This window comes from Lethenteron reissneri, chromosome 42 (genome assembly GCF_015708825.2).
Source record: "Lethenteron reissneri isolate LAM-NWPU_2019-01 chromosome 42, ASM1570882v1, whole genome shotgun sequence".
In the NCBI taxonomy this organism is placed as follows: domain Eukaryota; kingdom Metazoa; phylum Chordata; class Hyperoartia; order Petromyzontiformes; family Petromyzontidae; genus Lethenteron; species Lethenteron reissneri.
This window is the reverse complement of record NC_083820.1, coordinates 11,426,517-11,451,543: the sequence shown is the minus strand read 5'-3', so window position 1 is coordinate 11,451,543 and position 25,027 is coordinate 11,426,517.

Below are 25,027 nucleotides of genomic sequence, written 5' to 3'. Positions count from 1 at the left end.
CAGACATCTCTGGGTGATTATCGTAGGTAATACTGGAATTAATATCTATCGATGTTTGGCTTAGTTTTCATCACCACCCCCTTTCCAAAGCAACTCTGCGGCTTTTAGGACCATGGGAAGATTAATACAATTGATTACTTTTGCGAACTCCCCTAACAAAGACATCCAACATCTGAGGTCATTGAAAATAAATAATGATTTAAAAAATCCAATGCTAGTGTCAGATTAGAATTTCAAAGACTCGAAAAAGTTTTGTTGAAGTGAACTGCAAACTAATTTTTTTCACCCGACCTGTCAGACCCTATTTCCAACCTAGGCGGTCATGTAAATGTTTCATGTCAGCCAATACAGCTGATTGTGTTAACGAGCGGAATTGAGTGCAAGGGCTCTCTACACACCAGCCCTCATTACTGGCGCTTGATTTGCGTCGATGTCAAGAAACGCTTGGGAAAGAAAAAAAAGAAACACACTTCACCTGAACGTTTTGAAAAAGAACCTCATTTGTGTGAAATGGCGTTGTCACCTTTTCCCCACCGAAGACCAAAACTCTCAGCTTGCTATGTGGGGGAGCGCGAGGTCTGCCATCATCACACATCGCGTGGTTTACTGCAATAAAGTTCCACGCGATACCGTTAACCAGATGTCGGTACAAACCAGTTCCTGCTGCCAACCGAACACCGGTGGCCAATACCTGGGCTGTCCCAGTGAAACCTGGACAGGTGGCAACAGATACATTGCAATTACCTACGATAATCACCCAGAAATGTCTGTCCGTCCCGCGCGTGACGTCACTCCACATTAGGCCCAACCCCCTAATTAATATTCATGAGTGGGTGGATTTTTACACGAACGCAGAGGAAGGTCGAGCTGAATTAAATCATTTATTACGCAAAGTCGCTTCAAATATGACGACGTTTCTTTACAGAAAGTGACGGTGAAAAATAAATCGACGCAGCAAACTGCTACATCCGTGCGTGACGTCACTGCAAAAGAGCCCCCCCCCCTTCATTAATATTCATGCGCGCGTGGAAATATACACTCACGCACAAGAAAGTCGTGCACTCCACATGCCGCACCCCTCCCCTCATTAATAATCATGAGCGGGTGACGTCATTCCACATGCCGCACCCCTCCCCAACAACCATTAGCGGGTGACGTCACTCCACATGGGGCAACCCCCCCCCCCCCCCCCCCCTTCATTTATAATCATGAGCTGAACAATTTGAATATTTGAGATTTACTGCAATATACACCCGTTCTTGGACGGGCAAAAAAGCTAGTTTTGCATATCCGCCCCCCCTCAATGGGCCGCCCACACCCAGGGCAGTATTTGGACACAGTGGTGTAGCTGTCATTTCCTACACATGTTCTCAAATCTGACCTTTTCACACGCAGTTGTGCACTCTTAATCTTGCCGGCATCTGCATATGTAAATGACCACCTTCGTTACGCTCAGGGGCGACTCACACTGCCTCTTCATCAACGTAGGGCGCGTTTGTAACACGCAGCTCCCCGTCCCCACGTGGACCCTATCCAGAACTCTGCACGCTGTCCGGCTGGCCCATAGGCCCGTTCAATGCTCGGCCACTCGCTCGCTCCGCATGCACCCGGCGACTCTGGCGACCCTCCCGCGCTCCTCGTGCTCTCGCCCGGGGCCCCGTGAGTGCCGCCAACCTCCCCAGCCTGGCTCTGCCTCCCTCCTCCACGTCGTCACGGCGGCCTCGCGTCACTTGGTTTGGCCCCCTCCACCTTCGGTCGCTCCGTTGTTGGTGGAGAACGACTACCTCCAACTGCCCAGTCGTGTTCTTTGCGAGCCTCGTCGACAGAGGTGGATCTTGACACCACCGGTGCCAAGTCATCGGAAAGTCCAGTGGGTTCCAAATATCCCTGTACCATATCAGCCCATCTCCTCTCAAACCCATTCCGCACCTGTTTAGCCTCCTTCTGTGTGGCTAAATAGAAGCTGCTTGGGCATTGGCTGAGCACAGTCAACCACGCGCACACGCTAATATGCGTAAGATTTGCTCTGCCCTGCACAACAAGGGTCCTGAATTGGAGGTCTGAGCCAAAGATGGCAAACAAAAGACGTATTCCTGTCAACGACTGTCGGAGTGATGGCCAAAGTAACTAGTTGGATATGTGTAGTGACTGACTCAGAGACACTAAGCGTATGAGGCACTCTGTTTATTAAACGGACTTAACGAGTCACACCTTGGTAACTACGGCTCCCAGTCAGGACGGCTGGCAGACTGCCTGACTGGCGATGCCGAGACGGTGAAGACGTAGATGACGGTGAAGACTCCAGCAGCAGCATGACGGAGATCCCACTCCACACGACAGCCCCGAGCTCCCCTCCCGGGGCCCCTCTTACACTGTCAGCGTGGCCTGGCTCAGCCCCTGGACACGCCCCCCTTCTGGAACCTACTAGCGGGTTCTCGATGTGCCCCTTCCGTGACCCTTCCCCTACATCCCTCTCTGGTCTATCACGTGGCCTGCTGTCAGTCAGGGCTACTGTAGCTGCAGATCCCCTTCCCTGCCAGCAGCCAGCGCTATACTGCTAAGTGACCGATTCTATGTCACTACACACGTATGTAGAGGCATTTATTCAGTCGCACAACCAGGGCTTACATTTTTCATGGGGAAGGGGGAGGAATATATATTCCAACTGAAATGTGAGGCCTGTGCACAGTTTTTTTTTGTGGATCTGCTGAGATTGCAAAGCAGGTGTCACTATAAAATTATTAGGGTAGCATCATTATTATATTTCATAGAATCAATCTGGCTTGCACATCCTGTGCTCACACATTTGTCGCAGTGGACATGTTTGCAGTAACATGTGGTTTACTGCTTTTATCTACATATAAATCAACTCCTTCATCTGCTGAACAGATTGTTAATACTTTTCTTTCCTTAATCAAGGGAACATTTAACATTAAAGAAAAAAGTCATATAATCGCACATGTGCTCATTGTATGATATATTCCTCAACCAATCAAGTAAAATGTGCTGCTATCTTTTGTTTTGCATGGCCATTGATGTGTTTTAGTGTGTCTGTGTTTGTGTGTTTGAGTGTGTGTGTGTTTGTCTGGCTCTATTTGCATGCGGAAGAGCGCGCGTGCACGTGTTACATGGGATTACGATTGCTGAATTTAAATAACTTTCATTAGAATGTTGTTTTCATCGCCCTCATTAGAGCATAGTTAAATGCAGCTCATTGAGTGGCTTTCCACTAAGACATCTGTTTCCGTGTGGCTGTGCCACACACACAGACACGTGCACGTTCTGAAAAGATGCAGCAGGACGGTGGATTTGTGACAGTACAGAAATATCATCCCCATTGATGACGCCACTGATGGGAGTGCTTGACAATGCTCTCTGGTGGCTTCAAGATATAATCAAACAAAGCAAAAGCGTAGGGCCCCAAAGTATAACTCAAGAGGCCTCAGATTCCTGATAAAAAATACGTGTGCGTCAAATATCAGCTCAAACCCAGTTCCTTATTTAGGTTAAGTTAAACTGATCAGTCTGATAAGGCTATTAGAATAACGTTGACGTAATTACCTTCCACACAACTGCGATATCATTAATGCGCTCCGCACAGGGACAGCTGTCATCACGGCTCTCCATCAGCGCCAAAAACACACTCGTCATTATGATTATTGCAATCTAATTACGTATTTTGTCCAGAATAGAATGTGTTTGTAGTTGTGCGATGCACCTAAAGGTTATTTCTGCTGAGAGACCCTGGCAATGGACTGGCTCGTCTACCTGGGAACACTCCACCTGTGCATGGGAAGGCTGCAGAATTACTGGCATGGCGTGAACGGCGGCTTCCGTTCTTCTTTCGTACGCCAAGATGGAAAAACAACAGTTGTTTTTTAAACGTGTTGCAGGTGAATGCTACGGGTTTTTTTGTGTTAGACCATTCCGGGGGGGGGGGGGGGGCGGGCAGCGGTGGTCCCTGCACCGTGCATCTCAGCGACGCCGCCACGATGTTGCGCGGTCGACGGTCCGCACTCCACCGCGGGCGCTTCGAGGCGATGATCCTGCCATCTTCCCTGTCTTGTGGAAAGGCGCGTGGTCCCGTGCCGCGTGGGAGAGCACGGTCGTCTTGCCGCGACATCGTCGTAGCCGCCCACGATTTCACTGCAGCAAAGTGCTGGCGTTTGTTGACTTTCGGCACTCAGGTTTCCCGTGTGCAGGTAGGCTCTGACAACTGTTGATAAGCGATGGATGTGTCCGTGTGTACCTGAGAGTCCATAGTCATCTCGGACATCTCGGTCAGTCGACCCGTGGCACCTGCTGGGTCTGCCCCGTGACCTCCTGTCAGCGGGCGTTCGACACTTCACGTGGCCTCAACGTGCACTTGGCCTGGCACAAGCGTCGTGGTGACGTCACCGCCACTTAGTGGCGAATGGCGGTTGTTGTCCTTGGTGTGACTTGCGCTGATATGACAGCGGGCCCGATCTCACTCACGTCTGATTGTTCGGCTGTGCGTCTCAATCGACATGAATATTCAATTATGATGTGGGTTTTTTTTTTCTTTCCTGAATGTACCCCGTTAATGAGAAGAGAGCACGCAAAGGTCACGCTGTGTTTGTGCAATGTCTAATGTGGCAATAATAAATGCGTGCCAGGTCCTACAACGGTGCGATTAAAATGTAAAAATGAAATAATGCTCACTTCGCTGCTGCTTAAGCCGTAATTAACACGTTCCTGCGCGTATTGATACGTTGATTTAATCGGTTAAATATGTTCTTCAAATATCCGCTCATTTCTTAATACGGTATCATTGACGTACAAGCGACTTCTGCACGTCGACGATGGGAATCACATTTGATTTGTGACAAACATTTCTAAAATATCTCCCGGGCGTTAAAAGACACGGAAAAACATACAAAAATACCCCAATCTCATCTGCACATATCATGAGTGCAAAGCAGTCAACACTCCCCGTGACCTTTTATAGAATTCTACTGCTGAAAGGTTTCCTTTATAATGAATGCCAAAGGCCTATTTATGCACATTCAGTTCAGTGATGTCTACATTGCTTATCAGACAGATTGTACAGAAAAGATCACAACAGCATTGATCTTGGGGTTTTTTTGTTGTTGTAATTTTGCCAAGGGAGCAAGAAGCTAGAGAAAGGGCTATAGCCGCAGCGTATAAATTCTAACGATTCGCTTTGCGCATGTCACAGTGCTGCTGCTTCTGTGTGCCAACAAATATACTCTTGCCAAGACTGACTGCACGTAAATATGTTCTCATTTGTGTAGTGAAACAACGCCACTTAAAGCATAGGCATCTGTGTGCAACGCTCATCTGTAAAACATCTGAGTCTCAGTCTTTCAGAGAGTATGCTGCCAACTAAGAACAAATATATTCTGGTGCTAAATATTTAAATAAGAATTTCACGTGATTTTTTGGGATGTATATATTTTCAAAGAATATATATATATATCACTCCATTAAGATGTTGCCCAGTTACCATAACCAGCCATGGTCAATCCACGATTGGGTGGAGGATTCCCAAAGCTACAACTGTCCCCCACAGTATTCTTTGGTTCTTTCGGTAAAGTCACGTATAAAGATAAAATAATACATTAATTAATAGCATACGACGTTTCGATTGCAACACAAGCAATCATCATCAGGTATAAATGAAATAGCAACAGAAAATCTAACCAGAAAACTATAGACAGACATATAAGCTATTATTTAATTTATTATTTTATCTTTATACGTGACTTTACCGAAAGAACCAAAGAATAATTCCTGCAGTCACGAAAGCTCCTAAATTAATATTGTCCCCCACAGCTTTGCGACGCAACAATCCACCAGCGCTTGAACCCGAGCTGATTTCGTCCCCTGCATCCCCTCGGATGCCTTCCATTCCTTGACTGCCTACGCCATCGATATCCTTGACCATCCCGCCATCGTCACTTCAAACCACGATGCGTCCTGCCCAAGCCCACGTAATTTTGTTTTGAACAATTCGAGGTACGTAATGAACCCGGACATTCACTCTACTCCATGCGCTCCGCTTTCTGTCTCTCACTGCAGTTCCATGCTGACGCTGATGCATTTAAACCAAAATGCAACAAACATTTTGGAAACATCCTTTCAAAGCTCGTTCGTGCGTTCGTTTGTCAATCCGCTTGTCCTGGTGAGGATCGCGGCGGCAACATGTCGAGCATGGCGGCTCACACCTCCCTGTCCCTGGCAACAGACTCTCACTCCTCCTGGATAATTCCCAGGCGTTCCCAGGCCAACCGAGCGACGTCGTCCTGGGTCGAATAAGTATAGAAAATTCACTTTTTTTGCAATGAACATGTTATGAAGATCATCTAAAAGGTAAGCCCCAAGTGTGGATAAAGTAGCCTCAAGAGTAGTTATTTGACATAATGTTCCAAGGCTGTTCTCTGACACTGCTAAGTGTAGTAACCGCTACTTGCTGCTCACCGCTGGGAACACATTGATGACATCACCTCTTCATGGCCCAAGACTGGAGGACGTTTTCACAATTCTGGCTACTGCCTGATGATGCTGGTTGTAACTACGATTACAACGTCTGCACCTTATTGTCAAGGTGCAGATCGCTCTCCAGCATCACACCAGTGTTCTAACGCAATGATAAATTGTCAGATCTGTTCATATCAAAACTTGATTAATTGGCTGGATCGGGTGTAGAAGGGTGTATGACCCAGATATGTATTGTAAGTAGATTATTCATTGCATCTCCATAAACAAAGCTTTCCCAAGACGCCCAGCTTTTGAAGAGTACTTGTTAATGTCCAAGCACATACAAAGTGTTATGGTTATTTTTACGTGTGTCATGCCAAACTATAGCTCCACATGTTCTATGTACAGCTAAACAATGTTATTACATTCAACGTGAAGAGAATTGACAGATTTTACCTATAAAAGGGTTCTGTTATTGCAAAGAGGTCAACATGTCAACAGCACATTCAAAACACATTTTTGTAACTAGAAAATAAGTGGATATTGCAGCCATATTGTACCAAAGCCTATCTATATGCGGTCTTTTTTCTATTAACATTGACAAAGAAGAAGTTGATTTCACTTAAATCTCTCCGTGGCATAGTTCAACCCGCTGACCTTCAGCCCAAGGTGTCACAATTTGCAACGAGCCTATCCATCACAAAGAGCCAAAGGAAAAAGAATACGTTTACTAACTCCACACATACGTGATTTACACTGAGGACTGTGTGATTCCTTATCTGAATTGCAGAGTGATTTGCAAATAACAAAGATAAACAGCGGTGGTTCGGGTTACTGTGGTGTTTGTATTTCAGAGCATCCGTGTCGTCCAATTGCTGTTTGGCTGGAGGCAAACATGACTGGTACCACCTCCCCTGCATTTGTTTATTTGATAAATTAATTAAAGGTCAAAATAGTGTACTGAGAAAAACCAACAGTAATACATTTTCAAGCTCTGCCAATTAGTTATTCCACACAATTGCGTGGTGTTTGTAGATAATTTGCACATTTCTCGCATTTGCAAGCATAATCTACCAATGATGTCCACTTAGCGTAATGAGCCCGTGCTTTCTGGTATGATTTGAATGGTAGCGAGTTTTTTTTTTTCTACAACGGTGTGAAAGCAACGTAGATTTTGTGGCCGTTTTGCCCGGTAAATCCTCACACATAGGAAAACCTCAAAGGGGTTTCTGGTTGAAGATTATACATAGATACTTTAGAATATATATATAAAGAAAAAACTAAATTTTGTCACAATAGCAATAATTACTTTACGAATTCTATTGGCAGATTTTCTGAGGAATTTTTGCCACTTTCAATTCTTAATTATCTTAATACTTCGAGGAAATTTCTGTACAAGCATACAACTGAAGGTATAAGTTTAGGAAAAAAACTCCACTCAATCTTGATTTGAAGCTTTCGTGACTGCAGGAATCCATACTCTTTGGTTCTTCGGGAAATTCACGTAGTTAGAAAAAAAATAAAACCAATCATGACGTTTCGATCGCAACACAAGCGGCCGTCATCAGGCAAAGGAGTCAGCCTCTAAAGGCAAACTGTTTATAAAGGTTTGGGGATGGGCGTAGCCCAAATGTATCAACAGCACCAGGAGCATGGGCGGTGCACGAGTGCCAATGCAGCAACAATGTCAATGCAGCAACAATGCCAATGCAGCAGCAATGCCAATGCAGCAACAATGCCAATGCAGTGGGCGAGAGAGCTGCCGTGGCAAGAGGCTATATAGGTAAGAAAGGGGGGGAGGAGCAAGGGGGAGGGAGAGAGGGGGGGGGGTGTAAATGTAATGTAATTAAACACTCATTGTGCTGTGTAGTGAATGTGCATTCAACATTTTGTGATGAATTCCCTGATTCTCCACATTATAAAATGCACTTTTCAATATGCATTTTATAGCTAAGGTTGGGGGTGTCATAACCTGGTAACTTTGCTGTGTGTGTGTGTGTGTGGGGGCGGTGGCGCCGTGATTGTCACGCTGCACTACGAACTCAGTGACCCAAGTTTAATTCCCACTCATGGCCAACACCAGTGATGAATACTGAACCGGTTCTGGGCCTCCCCTAGCTCGACTCAGCCTCAAATGAATACTTGTTGTAGTGTGTAAATATTGTACTGGGAAGACAAAGGCGGTCGGGAGTGGTGCTGGCCACCCACCATCTCGTGTGCCGTGCCGGCCTTCAGAAGTTCTCGCGAACAGCACTTACCCCAAGCATCTGTTAAGGCTATACGGGGGATCTTTATCTTTATGGCAAGATGTGTATGACGCTCTTGACACCAGACATTCGTTTGGCGGTGCGTTTTACTTTGGTGAGCGCCTTATGATTCGGAAAATATGGTAGAATTTCAGCTGGCAGCAAAGAATGTCATTTCGTTGACTTATCGCATGTTTGGAGAATTATTCGGACTTTGGTGACAGCAAGAAAGAAATACCAAGAGAGCAGTTGAGCAAATAAGGGTAAATATCGTTACGCTAGCCTGTAATTCCGCTCGATGTAGAGCAAATGAAATCCCTTGTTCTCGCTCACTCTTTTGAGAGATTTGTATGTGTAAATGGCAGACGGGATGAATTGTCCCGGCTCTCATTGGCATCCAGTGCACCTGAGCTAGTTACGGGAGAGGCTTTAGTCAAAATGCCCATTTGAGCCATCATCCGCTGATTTATAAATTCCGACGACCCTGAGGTTCATTTAGTACTAAGTCTGCCATTTCTAATCTGTAAGTGAGCAAATAAATCACCGGATAGAAAATGAGGCTGCCACTCTGTGGGGTTCCATAAGGCTACGCTCTGGGAGCCCTGCCTAACTGTTCATCACGTGACGGCAATGCCGCAGAATGGAATTTGAATTCTTTTTTTTTGAGACAGCCCGATTCATTTTTCAGTTATTACTGACCCTGTTAAGATGCTTACTGCAATAATCCGCCGCAGGCAAAAAAATATATATATATCCTACTCTATTGATTAGACACACACACACATATATATAATGGATGGTCAGAATATGAAAATGAAATACTGAAATAAGTCGTGCTTATTTTGAGGCCCGGTCTCTATCTGTCCTCGGCTGATTGCTATGTTGAAATATCAGGGAAAGGGGCTGAAGGCTCAGCCCTGTAATTGCTTGCTTCCACTACTACTGGCAGAAGGGCCTCCACTAAAGGTGCCTCTAGGAGAGTCCCGTCGAAGGATATTTTGGTCTACTCCTCCACGCTAACTCGACTTCTTGGACGAGGTGAGAGTGTGGACTCGTCGGCAACACACGGCACGCGCAGATCAAGTCTCTGTGGTGAACCCACTGACGCTGCTGGGTGGATAGAGGTGGGGACGGGGGTGGGGGGGGTTAAAAAAACGTGTGCATCGCTTCTCCTGCCACGCCAGGAGATTGAACCAATGTCATCTGGAATGCCAGTCCATTGTGCTAACCATTACACGATGGCAGCTCCCAACCCTCTTAACATTCTGTAATATCGCTGGAGGCAAAACATATTGCCCACTCCTCTGATGAAACACATACATAATGAATGCTCAAAATATGAACATGGAATGCTAAAATAAGTCAGCCTTATTTTGAGGTCCTGCCTCCATCTGTCCTCCGCTGATTACGATGTTGAAATCTCAATGAAATGTAAATAGGCATGTGCTTGCGCATTCTGTACACTGGCTCATGCGTGTCACAGTTGCAATTGTTTGCAGGGCAAATATATATTTAAAATTAACCCACATCTGTACATGGTTGTCAGATATTTACTAAGCCACGGCGAGTATGTTGGTCCACATTGGCCAATTGCCTGGCCAATGTTGCCGTTGTGAAAGTGACTTGCGGTGTCGTCCCTGTCTATGGAGGGACCATCGACTCACGAGACCCCCACTTGTTGCTACATCGCAGACAGATCCAGGCAGTGCTCCCCGATCCTCCCTATCCCCACTGCCGTATTGAAGCTGCGTGTATGCAGAGCCTCACGCTTATCGAGTGGTGATGGCCAGGAGGCTCGGCTGTTGTGTTCAGCGTCACAGCAGAGGCACGGTCGAGGGAAGAAGCCGAGAGAGAGAGAAGTGACCTACAGTGTGGTGGTTCGACACGGTGTGGATGAGACGGCACGGTCGGTCTGGTCGACTCGAGTGGACCGAGCACTCAACATGGGTGGAGGGATCAAGGTGAGAACGAGTGAAGTTCACCGGTGCAGGGAACGTGGCGATAGCGAGAGGAGAGTGATGAGGATGCGACTGACCGCTGTCGAGAGAGTAGGTGAATCTGGTGGGTTCGAGGTGTGCTGTAGTGTAGAGTGATCTGTGTAGCTAAGCGAGGGAGGCATGGGCTAACGGGATGAACTCGACTCAAAGGGGGGGGGGGAGGCACTGCTTCATAATGGGGTTGTGGTCGTGGGGTGCCACTCTAGAGTCGGGATTTGATTGTGAACGCCATGACAAATACTCGTGGCAAAAAAATGATGATAAAGGTGCCGAATGGATTCAGATGTACGCATGCCTGGCTGGATCGGGCTCGGTGAGCACGTGGCTGGGTGACTCGGTATTGTTGTCGGACCACGTGGTGTCAACGTGGCCAGGAGACGACGCTAATTGAAAAACGAGCCCCTATTTATTAAATTGCACAGCAATCATTGCCCCCTGCTGCCAGACTCATACCCTGCGCCACTCTTGCAAATGAAACTACTATCCTCATCTCTTGAGTTCTTATCTCATCAAATAAAGTTGAGGCCTGAATGCATGCTGGCTTTTCTCTGTATTCTCTGGTGTCTTCCAACACAAAGACTAACTCTGATCAATGGAATTGGCCAAACATCCCAATGTTGCATTCATCATCATCATCATCACGATACATGGGCAGTTCGCCCGAACGGATCCACTGTCATTTGTTTCCACTTTCCTCGGCCTCGTGCTAATTTGCTCAAGTCGCGTCCCTTCTTTCTGGCACCAATCGTTTATGTCGTCCTCACTCCGTTCTTTGTTAGGGTTTCCTCTCTTTCCGCTTCCACACATTTTCTTTTTCTTTTGTTGTCCATCCTACACCAGTGCCGGACTAAGCTAGTGCAGGACCTGTAGCGTGTGTTGTTATAAACGGGCCCTAAATAAAATAACATAAATATTAACATACAAATGTTTAACTTGCATAGTAAAGTAATTATATTTTTTCCTTTGTTATACAGCCACATAGTTTTACAAATCGCTTAGCTTAGACACCCAGTCGTTCATAAAAGTTGAAGGCAGTCTAGTACTATAGTGATAGAGCAAGTGCAGAATCACTGAACCGGAATTGTTAGCTTGAAAGCATTTAGCGCGGGCCCCTTGAAAGTGCGGGGCAAGTTTCATACTGTATGCAGCTTTTGCTACTAGGATAATCCGGCACTGCATCCTACATATATGTCCAAATAGTTCCAGTATTCTTCTCATCACCGCCCGCATCATGAGGCTGTCTTCTTCGATGTGCAACATTTTTCTTCTACGTTGGTCACTCTTTGGGTTCAGCTTAAACGCAGCCGCATTCTTCCCTAGCAACACATTTCTAGTGCCAATATCGTATCACTGTCAGTCTGTTTTAACTTCCAAGTCTCGCAGGCATAGCAAGCTGTACCGAACTCGCGTGTCATGTTGCTGTACACTCCGGAAAATGAACATTGAGACTCATTGTGGCTTTCCTATGTATATATTATTATTACTACAAATATTTGAAATTGTAAAATGAAAAGTAAAGCATTTATAACCTAATTATCTTTAGGTGGATATAAAATAAAATTTACCCAACATTTTCAGTGTTATCCACTTGAAAAACATATTTGCATTTTTTTGCAATTTCAGAAATTTGACAATGTTAGAGCATGGAAACTAAATATACAGTTTACAAGTGATGGGCATTACCCCCGTGATCCTTTTATCTGCAAATAAATGTTTCATCCATAACATCAAAAGAAGCATGCTTGTGATTCTTGGCAATGGGAATGTCATGAGTAATTCAAGAGGTGGCATCACGGGTTACCAGACTCAATGCCGTGGCGCTGCGGGATCTGTCATTCACAGGCCCTCGCAAAGCAGCACAGGCGTTCGTCAATACGCAATATTATATACCGACCTGTAAATACGAATATGTGGATATAGCACAGTGTTTAAATCATTATCGTTATCATCCATGCTGGATTAATGCCTCCCCATGATGTTAAGTCTTGGGGTTGTTTTTGTTGTGCCATATATCAACCACATTGGTCAATTGTGGTTGGCGATGGGCAAACCCAGAACGGTGAAGGTAGCACGTGTTTCTGTTTTTCCACTTGTGCTAGCCGTGGCTGGAAATCTAACTCGGGGTCGCTGTGCTCGTTGGGCCGTGAGAAAACTGATGCACCGGCGCAGATCCTCATCCCAACCCCTCCCCCAAATTCATCGCAGCGTTATCGGTACCGGCATTCATTTTAAAATACACATTCACAATATTAAAGCTGCGTTATTATTATTGTTGCAATGCAAATTCTCTGACAGCCCCCACTTTATTTGAAGTTTGTTCACAGCCATTATTCAATAGATGACAAATTACCTTCAGCATCTGCCTTTGCCTACAGCACAGCAGGGGCTGGACCATGATTGTGAATGCATTATAATGCAAGCAACCTTCACCGACTACTTTGCTTAGCATGACCTTCACCCGCTATGAATAAAAAATACTTTCGTTTTGCCTTTTGTGAAGGGTTATAATGCACAGCAAAAAGGCGGCAGGCTTGAACAACGTACGGTAGAAATGGTTGACATAGTACTCGACTGTTAGCGTTGCATCCAATGTAATTATTAGATTTTTAAGACTGTTACCTTCTTCTATGGCTGAATGTGGACGGCCATCCGTGAGTCAGAGTGACGCAATATGTGTGCTCTGTTGCTATTCAGATGTCAAGGTTAGGGTCAACGTAGCCAATGCCATTAATGTTGCCAAACCGTTCCTAGCCCTCGTCATTCCTTCCCTTTTTGCTGGCTCACACAACGCATGGCCATGCCAACTCGTGACCCCGAGGTCTGTTGTTACATTATCCCCGTTGATCACTGATCTCCAAGTGTCACTCAAATACCTTTGTCGTAGTAACCTGCCATCCTGCACCCTGCACACAAGTCCCATTCACCAAACCCTCCTCTGCACGATGGTAATATCTCACAGCGCTTTCATGCCGCATTATATTCTCAACCCAGAAGTTACACGCTGTATCCCACCATCCTACACACACGTGCCCCCATCCAACCTTAACCTCCTCTCTTTAATTATGCCTAAAACACTTGCTTGCCGCATTCTAGTCTGAACCTCCACGTTGCTTGGTCTATCGTGAAATGTGTGGCCTCCTCCACATGTTGTCATCCAGTACGTTTGGTCAAATCCATAATTAGAGAAAGGACAGGATACCATAAATGGATCTGTTGGTGGGATAGTGTGAGAGGGTTGGTGGGACAGTGTGAGAGGGTTGGTGGGACAAATTTATGAACAAATGTGTTGAGTTTATTGATGCTGTTATTTGCGCTGTACCACTACTTCCAACACAAGCAGCATCACACAAACAATTATTTGTTTAGATATATAATAATAATAAGTATTCCAACAATAATGACGCGCAGCCGTTTGTCAATCTATTGTCGGATGATGAACTCTCAACTCCCAGTCAATCATGATGAATAAAAAAATTTGAAAGCATAAATAATTGAATGCTGTGAGGTTTGTATTTGGGGGTGTGAAATTCGCATGCTTTGTAGTGGTCTTCTTAAAAGGTGGTAAAATATCCATTTATCTTCATGAATGTGAGCAGCAGATTTTCCCCGTTCCCTGATCTAGTTTTAATTGCACGGTCAATTCTATCTTCGTGTTTTTACGCTTATTTATTTTGTTCTCTCACACACATGGCAAGCCGTTATCGCGACACGCACAGCCGATGTGTCATGCGGTTGTGAAGCAAACCTTCCGAGTGGCTGTGATGCATTGATATGCACCCGCGATGCCAACTTCAACCCAGCCTCTTAAGAGAGGCAACAACTGAGTTTGTAGACATGACTTCTGCTATTCGAGGCTCCTTGAAATTCATTCGCAAAGGAAGATAACTGCAAACTAAAACAAACATCTGATGGACTTCTGTTTCCGTGCTGGCAGGCAGACGTGGCGAGCATTTTCCTCTTTCTTTATTTCTCTCACCACCCCTTTCCGCTCGCTCAGAGCCTCGATACGAAATTTGATGTCACTGTGGCTTTGGCTCGGGGCAAATACCCCACGGTGCACAGCAAACGAGCAGTGTGCAGTCCACCGGTGTGAACTTCACTGGCGTCTGCCTCATTGTGTGAGACTCATTTTGTCCCACTAAAGGTTAACTTGTACTCACGAATTCAGCTCTCGTAAAATGGCACCGCTTGTGATTTTTCTTTTTGTCTTGACCAAAGAAAGTGCGCGCTTTGTCCGTCCGCTGGAGCTGCCCGATGGCGTTGCTCTGCTGCCACTGAGAGCACTAAATAAAAATGTTGAGAAATGGGCAGAACCTGAAGTTCACTCGCCAACTCCAGAAAAAACTTTTGTCTCTTTACAAATTTAAACAATCTTTACACTCAGTATGAAGTTGCAAGTGCCTTTCAACGTATTAAAACTTTGTCCGAGTCAGGTTTTCTGATTTAATAAACTTGCCTCGCAGTAAATATTCTTGGTTCTTTCAGTAAAGTCACGTAGATAGATTTTTTTTATAAAATAAAATGAAAAATAAAAATAAGCTTTACAATACATGAGCAGCTCTACACCTCAGCTGTATTTCTTCTTTCGCCTGACTGATGTCGATGCAGAGCAACAAATACCATTTCACTTTCTGGGACCACAACCAGCTAACCGCATCAGGAGCAGCGGAGTGTGTCGCTGCGACGTCTCCTTCGTGTGTGTGGATCGGGCATCGCGTCGTTATACGTCGCATGGCCTCTGTTGTGGACCATGCAACACCAGCTGCACTCTGGGACAATGTGTGAAGGTCGTGCTCACAAGGTGTCGCAGGCTTCCGAGTTATGCCCGAGTCAGAGTGATCGACTTCAGCCGGAACAATCATGTTGGCACACCATATCCACCTCGCCTCATTTTGTCCTCGTGATGCTGTGGTATCGTAGGATTCTGGCATCGTTGGGTACATCATGTACAACGGATAAGCATACATCGTTCTTCAGAAAACAAGCCCGAACTCCAAGCCACTCCAGCAGCGCTCTGCAGAAGAAATTATCGCGTGACAAATGAAACCCATCTGCCTGTTGAGCTGCATAACTAATGAATTACGGTCTGCAAATAATGTAAACATCTATAAGAATGCACTTTACAGGTGTACATTTTGAAGTGTGCGCAGTGTGAGACTTGTGTAATGTAACCGCTGATAACTTATTCACAGCTTGAACTCCTAAATCGTTATAACCCCCCAACTCCACCAGTGGCATTGCTGGAGTCAGTAACAACTCGTGCGACATTCGTTTTTTCTCGTATCGCTGTTCAGCGGCCCTAGATGAGCCAATGTTCCTGGCGCTGCCATCCAGCTGTGCTGGCACGCGTGTCAATTATTCGCCTGTTGGGAGCCTCCATCTGTCCCGACGAGCGCCTGGTGCGTTCTTGGCCGTCATCACCTGGGGAGTGTCCGCGTCGCCACGACATGGTGGGCGTCATTGTTTTAGGCGTTGCAAAACGCGACGCCCTTGTCGCTGCGAACAAGGTGTGTGCACGTGTTCCGCGCGTTGACACGAAGGCCTGGCTTTGTGTATTGTTCGTCATTTTTATTTTATTCCCAATTGTTACTGCGATTGCGCCATCAGCGTCACTTCACGATATATCGTATCCCGTTGGGATATTTTACAGAGCAGTGTGACCCTTTGTGGTAGATGACAGCCCACGGAAGTGGATATCACAGAGCCACTTCTGGGATCCCTTGAAGTGCCCTCTTGGTCCGTCCAGCGGAGAGTGGCACTTCTCACTCGCTCTGTGTGTGAGAGTAATCGTGTATTGTCACGTGACAAGCAACCAGATGTCTACATTCTCAGAGATGGAATTTAACGAAATGTATTCGATTTAAAAACAAATCTATTGTGATGGATTATTTGTGTGTGTAATCATTAGTGACCAGGCTGAGCTCATCAACGCTGAGCCTTTTGGCGTTCTCTGGTCTGACACTGGTGAGACGAGGCCATACAGAAAGCTGTCTCCGGTGTCGGCCAATCAGTTTCAAACACAATGCAGAGATTATTATCAGAGCACGTTTTTTGTTTAACACGTAGTAGGCTGTCGCGACCAAATCATCCATAATAGAGGGCGTTTTTGGGGTTAGATCGCGTAAATATATAAATGTGTCATTTCACCCGCCACCACCCGACACAGCCAACTAGTAAGGGTTGTCACGTAAACAGAACGTGGCCAATTCGTCACTAGTACAGCACTAACCGGTGTGTTGGAGAGCCAAGCCACAACATTTACAAACTGAGTACGACGCTTCGCCAGTAATTACAACTAGCTTCATCAGGCGACAGCCAGGTTTGTAGAGAAGTCCACCTGTTTCGTTCCTTATATAGAGGCGTAGATGTGGTGACCACGCTTCTGCGCTCTTGCGCAAAGTGATGGGGGGGGGGGGTGGATTAATGAGTGAACGTACATTATGCGAGCGCATTATGCGAGCACATTTATATTGTCCTTCCTGTATATTGCGTGTATTCAAATAGCCGTACCAACATGTTTGTTTGCATGTTCACCACAAGTACGTGTGATCAATGCAGACCTGTTTCCTTGCAAAATGTATCTATTTGGTGTTTGAACATCACTGTTTGTTCAAATATCACTAGCCACTGATTTTAGTCTAGTAACCGATGTTAGTTCAAATATCACTAGCCACTGATTTTAGTCTAGTAACTGCTGTTAGTTCAAATATCACTAGCCACTGATGTTAGTCTAGCCACTGATGATAGTCTAGTAACCGATGTTAGTTCAAATATCACGAGTCACTGCTGTTAGTTCATATATCACTAGCCACTGATGTTAGTCGTGGCCGCTGTTGAGCTCAGTTTGCAGACTTCATGGCGTAATTTTCCACAGCACCAGCATATAAATTGTGCTCCCCCCGTTGCACTATATAGTTGAGAGACGATGACACATTTCACGTGATGATTTGGCTTGGGATTGAGAGAGCTTGTGATGGCATGGTGGGGCCTTCGTGCAGTGGCGGATTGAGCATGGCTTAAGATGCTAATGATGCATTTGGCTTGGCTCAATTTTGGTGTCAAGACACGCAACGTTATGAAATAGCTTTGCAAAGTAATATACTGCAGTCAGATTCCTCGTGTCATCCCCTGTGTATTTCTCTCGTGCTTGAACATTGTGCGCTAGCAAATGTCACCATTTATAGTGAGTTTTTTTTTTATTGTACGGAGGCTTAGAGTTCACGTTGGCTCAAAACATGTTCAACAGTAAAACGAAGGCCCCATTATGTCGTAAATAGGAATCCTTTAGTGTGACAGAGGCACAATTCCTTTTCCATCACCTGGGACTGAATTTCATCTTCTAGTCTGGGCCATCTATTAAATTTTGCTTTGTTGGAGGGGACCAGGTAGCTCAGAGGTCACAGCGCTGAGTTGGCCCTACTGAGAAACTGGGTTCAAGTCCAGGTTTCAGCCACCAGTCATGCACCCAGGTTCTCAAATTCGACACGTTGATGGTCTCAGTCCGTCGGGCTTGAGCCTGGACAGTCCCTGGGATGGGCATCATGATGCACGCCAGGTTGTCACATGCAGTCGTAGGGCTGTGTTACGCAGTGGTAATCACAGTGCAGTGCAGCAACATTTTGTTGTTGTACTGCACTTTCATGCTTCCACATCTATGCTCCCAACCTTAACCAGCCAGCACTGGCCAAAGTAAGGACAAACGAGCTTTACAAATATAGGTTTTTCTGCAAATACTTTTTTTGTAAGTGATAAGTGGGAGGAAGCGAAGTTGTGATTCCTGACATTGTGCGTCTCCTCCATCACCTCCGTTATAATGAGTGTCTCCTTTCGTGGGAATGAGTGAAATGGAACTTCTGTGAGGGAGCTGCCTCGGTGCATAAAAATTGTACATCTCATGCTTATTGCATTGCTACCGCGAGCCACGGGGGCATCACGTGTCCATCCAACAGCGCGTGTTCAGAATTTTTCACAACATATTGTTTTATGCAGATTTTTCTTTTTACGAAATCAAATTGGAGAATTCAGAGCCCCAATACGTTTTCTCCGGTGCCCACATCAGGTTTTCAAAGCACACACCCCGAATTTCAATACAATTATTTAATGTAAAAAAAAACTAGCACGCGGATTTATTGTGGATATCTCCACCCTGGTTACATTTGTTTTCCCGTTACGAATTCGTGAGGTAACAGCTTCCACTGGCGAGGCGACGGTCCAGGTTTGAATGCCAATTCCAATGATGAATGCAATACAATACATTGCGCATTGTTGACGTGACATCATTGATTCGACATGTCCGGATAATTATTATGTAGTCGTAAACCTTTGGCTATTACGTCAATACAATTATTAGAGGATAAATATGTTTTGCCACTTTAAGTAACTATGCCCGATGTCGAAGGAATTGATTTAACGTGACCAATACATACATTCTGGTGAGAAAAAAAATGGACTGAAAAGCCCTTTTGCCAACTCCACTGCTAGATGAATGCATCCCGATGCCACGTGAGCCATGGACATGTCGTCTTTTTAAATCCTTTATATTAAGTTCACTTGCTTGCTTGCGCGCTTACGACCGTGCAAATCTTTCGGTCGTTTTTTAACCCACTTCTCGTGATCCAATCGAGCTGACGTTTTGCACACAGACTCGTTGTGCGTGACAATTTATTTTCGTGAAAAAATGTTTCCAAAATGTTCCACTTTTTAGGGGAAAAAAATTTCATATTCAATTTAAAATACCAATGTGATAAAAATGAAACTCTTACTCAAGAAAAACAGAAATGAATAATAAAATAAAACCGATGCCACGCATATAAAGGATTTATAGTGAAAAACTTTGTTTTTACGGGTTTATTTTTTTACATACTTGACCATTGCTGGTTAGTGCAGGTTGGTGGAAGAGTGCCTGGACTGAAGGGGAGTGGTGGTGCAGCGGTTAGCACGCTGCGCTGCGAACCCGCTGGCCCTAGTTCTGGACATCCCCTAGGTCGACTCAGCCTCAAATGGACGCCTGGTGCGGTTCGTAAACATCGCCACTACAGGAGACAAAGGCGGCCGGGCGTGGTGCTGGCCACTCACCCCCTCGTGTGCCGTGCCGGCCTTCACAGGTGCTACTCGCTAACAGCACTTGCCCCTACAGTCTGTTAAGGCTACACGGATGTTAGTTTCTTCGGCCTGGTTCAGGTAATCACTCACTGCTGCTGATACTACTTTTGGTCGAGCATAAAATGCAGGTTTCCAGGTTCGCAGCACAGTGTGCTAACCAATGCACCCCCACTCCTAAACATCTGTGTGTTATTTTCATACTGTAATAATAGTATTTTTATGACTTTGTTAGAAACGCCTACATTGGTGTTCAGCTTCGCTCCTTTGGTTTAGTCAACTGCCAACCTTACTTGATGTCGGGGTTGCCACCTTTCCTGGTTTTCCCGGGATCGTCCTCCAGTCAAGGTACCTGTCCTGGGAATGTGTCAGTCTTCCCGGTACATTCGGAGTCCGGGTTTTTGTCAGTTACACAACAACAACAAACTGTACACTGCACAAGACATTGCATTTAAGTGTAATTATCCCTTCGTTTGGAGCTGTGAGAAGGCGTTCTTCCCAATATATATCCCCGTTTCATTTGCTGCTCAAAAGTGGCATCCCTTACTTGATATTCCTTTTTCTGTCAGGCAGCCCACGTTTGCTATTTGTGACGTTGAATTGATTGCCCATTATCCTTCCTGAATTTCAAGTGATGTGCGGTGGTTAACGCAGTGCGCTAACCACTGCACTTTCACTCCATCCACTGATGTAAGGAACGATGTACGTGCAATTAATGTCACCGTCCGCATTATCATCGTCAGCAACGGTCAATCCACTGCTGGATGAAGGCATCTTCAAGTCGACTTCACTTCGTCGCATGGGCCGGCGATGGAGCAATTCGCCTGTTCCACTAAGAACCCAAGTGGATTTCACCACTCCATTTCCTCAGTGCATGTGACTCTCCGGCGTGTTCCATTCGTTGGCTACCACTCCATGTGTGACTTGGGGCCTTAGAGGTGGTGTGTGTTCATGTCTCACCATTGCTTAGAGGTGGTGTGTGTCCGTGTTTCACCATTGCTTAGAGGTGATGTGTGTCCGTGTTTCACCATTGCTTAGAGGTGATGTGTGTCCGTGTTTCACCATTGCTTAGAGGTGGTGTGTGTCCGTGTTTCACCATTGCTTAGAGGTGGTGTGTGTCCGTGTTTCACCATTGCTTAGAGGTGGTGTGTGTTCATGTTTCACCATTGCTTAGAGGTGGGGTGTGTCCGTGTTTCACCATTGCTTAGAGGTGGTGTGTGTTCATGTTTCACCATTGCTTAGAGGTGGTGTGTGTTCATGTTTCACCATTGCTTAGAGGTGGTGTGTGTTCATGTTTCACCATTGCTTAGAGGTGGTGTGTGTTCATGTCTCACCATTGCTTAGAGGTGGTGTGTGTCCGTGTTTCACCATTGCTTAGAGGTGATGTGTGTCCGTGTTTCACCATTGCTTAGAGGTGATGTGTGTCCGTGTTTCACCATTGCTTAGAGGTGGTGTGTGTCCGTGTTTCACCATTGCTTAGAGGTGGTGTGTGTCCGTGTTTCACCATTGCTTAGAGGTGGTGTGTGTTCATGTTTCACCATTGCTTAGAGGTGGGGTGTGTCCGTGTTTCACCATTGCTTAGAGGTGGTGTGTGTTCATGTTTCACCATTGCTTAGAGGTGGTGTGTGTTCATGTTTCACCATTGCTTAGAGATGGTGTGTGTTCATGTTTCACCATTGCTTAGAGGTGGTGTGTGTCCGTGTTGCACCATTGCTTAGAGGTGGTGTGTGTCCGTGTTTTACCATTGCTTAGAGGTGGTGTGTGTCCGTGTTTCACCATTGCTTAGAGGTGGAGTGTGTCCGTGTTTCCCCATTGCTTAGAGGTGGTGTGTGTCCGTGTTTCACCATTGCTTAGAAGGTGGTGTGTGTCCGTGTTTCACCATTGCTTAGAGGTGGTGTGTGTTCATGTCTCACCATTGCTTAGAGGTGGTGTGTGTCCGTGTTTCACCATTGCTTAGAGGTGGTGTGTGTCCGTGTTTCACCATTGCTTAGAGGTGGAGTGTGTCCGTGTTTCCCCATTGCTTAGAGGTGATGTGTGTCCGTGTTTCACCATTGCTTAGAGGTGGGGTGTGTCCGTGTTTCACCATTGCTTAGAGGTGATGTGTGTCCGTGTTTCACCATTGCTTAGAGGTGGTGTGTGTCCGTGTTTCACCATTGCTTAGAGGTGGTGTGTGTCCGTGTTTCACCATTGCTTAGAGGTGGTGTGTGTCCGTGTTTCACCATTGCTTAGAGGTGGTGGGTGTTCATGTTTCACCATTGCTTAGAGGTGGGGTTTGTCCGTGTTTCACCATTGCTTAGAGGTGGTGTGTGTCCGTGTTTCACCATTGCTTAGAGGTGATGTGTGTCCGTGTTTCACCATTGCTTAGAGGTGGGGTGTGTCCGTGTTTCACCATTGCTTAGAGGTGGTGTGTGTCCGTGTTTCACCATTGCTTAGAGGTGGTGTGTGTTCATGTTTCACCATTGCTTAGAGGTGGGGTGTGTCCGTGTTTCACCATTGCTTAGAGGTGGGGTGTGTCCGTGTTTCACCATTGCTTAGAGGTGGTGTGTGTTCATGTTTCACCATTGCCTAGAGGTGGTGTGTGTTCATGTTTCACCATTGCTTAGAGGTGGTGTGTGTTCATGTTTCACCATTGCTTAGAGGTGGTGTGTGTCCGTGTTGCACCATTGCTTAGAGGTGGTGTGTGTCCGTGTTTTACCATTGCTTAGAGGTGGTGTGTGTCCGTGTGTCACCATTGCTTAGAGGTGGAGTGTGTCCGTGTTTCCCCATTGCTTAGAGGTGGTGTGTGTCCGTGTTTCACCATTGCTTAGAGGTGATGTGTGTCCGTGTTTCACCATTGCTTAGAGGTGGTGTGTGTCCGTGTTTCACCATTGCTTAGAGGTGGTGTGTGTCCGTGTTTCACCATTGCTTAGAGGTGGTGTGTGTCCGTGTTTCACCATCGCTTAGAGGTGGTGTGTGTCCGTGTTTCACCATTGCTTAGAGGTGGTGTGTGTTCATGTTTCACCATTGCTTAGAGGTGGTGTGTGTCCGTGTTTCACCATTGCTTAGAGGTGGTGTGTGTCCGTGTTTCACCATTGCTTAGAGGTGGTGTGTGTCCGTGTTTCACCATTGCTTAGAGGTGGTGTGTGTCCGTGTTTCACCATTGCTTAGAGGTGGTGTGTGTCCGTGTTTCACCATTGCTTAGAGGTGGTGTGTGTTCATGTTTCACCATTGCTTAGAGGTGGTGTGTGTCCGTGTTTCACCATTGCTTAGAGGTGGTGTGTGTCCGTGTTTTACCATTGCTTAGAGGTGGTGTGTGTCCGTGTTTCACCATTGCTTCAACAAATTAATTGTTGACGTGGCTTTGCAAATAATGTCTCACCTTCCCGCTGGGTTTCTACCCCAAAAGTTCAGCTGACATTTCAAAACACCTCCTACAAGATGGTACCATTAAAAAGAGCTAATCCTAGCAGAACAGTTTAATTCCAAAAATATATATATATTTTAAATTGAATAAATAACTATCTGGATTATAATTCCAAATGTCACTCGATATCCTCTTAAGAAATTCTCGTGTGGCGGTGATTGTGCCAGGCAGTTCACAAAATTGAGAAAGGCCACTGGGTCGTGGCCCTGACACCGCTTGAAGATCGTATCAACAGACATCCCATTCTCACGCAGACATGTGTTCCAGATTCAACGTGGTAAGTGATTGGTGAGAGTCTTAAGAAAACGAACCGATTAATTTAAAGTTTGTGTGTCCAAAATTCATGGTCGGCGCATTTGTGATGGCATCGTTCTAGCACTTTCCCGCAAAAAATGCTTTAGAAAATGAGTTCCCATGTAAATTATGTTTAGTTAACAAAATTCAGAAACATCTGCCGTTCAAAAACAAAGCTAAAAGAAGATTATGGTGTTTATTTTTATGTTATGTGCTGTTGAAGCAAACAAAGCACAATGCGCTTCAAAATTACACCACATTTCGATTTAAAGCTTTCGTGACTGCAGGGATTCATCTTCTTGGTTCTTTCGGTAAAGTCACGTAGAAGGGAGATAATAAAAGAATAAAAATAAAACATAATAAAATAATACAATTCTCACCAGGACCTTAATGTGCTTCTTCTTGAGCCACTCCTTTGTTGTGAGAATTGTATTATTTTATTATGTTCTATTTTTATTATTTTATTATCTCCCTTCTACGTGACTTTACCGAAAGAACCAAGAAGATGAATTACACCACAATTTAGTGAACTAGGGCCGCCTAGAACATCGTATATTCTGCACTGTAATCAGAGAGCTTGAGAAAGGTTTTTCGACGTTGCAGAAATCTAAGAGAATGGAATTCACGACTGTGCAGGTGTTGCGAGGTTGCGCTCTGCAGCATCTCCGACGTGTTTTGGGTCAGACCGCATGCTGCTCACCGAGATGTCCGACGTTTTGCTTCACGTTACGAAAGCTTCTGCAGGTGCTGAATTCCCAGCACGTGTAGGGAGACATTGGCCACCGTGGCGAACGGGACGTGGGAACAACCCAATGAGCATCGACAGAGAGCTGTGAATGGTGCTTTAGAACCCATGCACGTGCTATGTTTTGCAGACAAATTACATTTAATGCTTTCAATAAGAATTCCCTTAAAAACATTTGAGAAGCAGAAAAAATATATGCTTGAACATTTTCTCTGTTATTTCTTAAATATGCCCTGTCTGTGATTTGATTAAAAAACAATTACATACACCTAATTAAGGATGAACGTTGTACAATATCATGAGCTCTAGCGTCGCGTTCATTATTAGAACATTTTATTCGGTGGCACTGCTGAAAAAACATCATTTACCAAAGTCTGGCGCGCCTCATAGTGAAAACATCAGTTGTGCGTATTACTGAAACCTCTCTCTTGAGCAGTAAAAAGGAAGACGTAAAAACACACACTGTTTGATTTATATCAATATTGTTAATAATAATAATAAATACATTAAAGCCGTGAGATAAATGAAGACCTGCACAAACTGTACAGGCTGCAAAAATGGCTTGTCAAACATTGCGGGAGAGGAATCAAAGAAGGGGCGTCGATTGGTGCAAACGCAGAGCCACCAACATGAAAAGCCCTTTTACAATCACGTGGTTTGAGCCACCCATTGATGGGCGACAGCGTAGGTGACCCGAGCGGTGCCCAGTGGTGAGATGTTAACTACCTCGCCTGGTATGCTGGAGGTCGTGAGATTCGATCCCGACACTGACGCCTGCTGC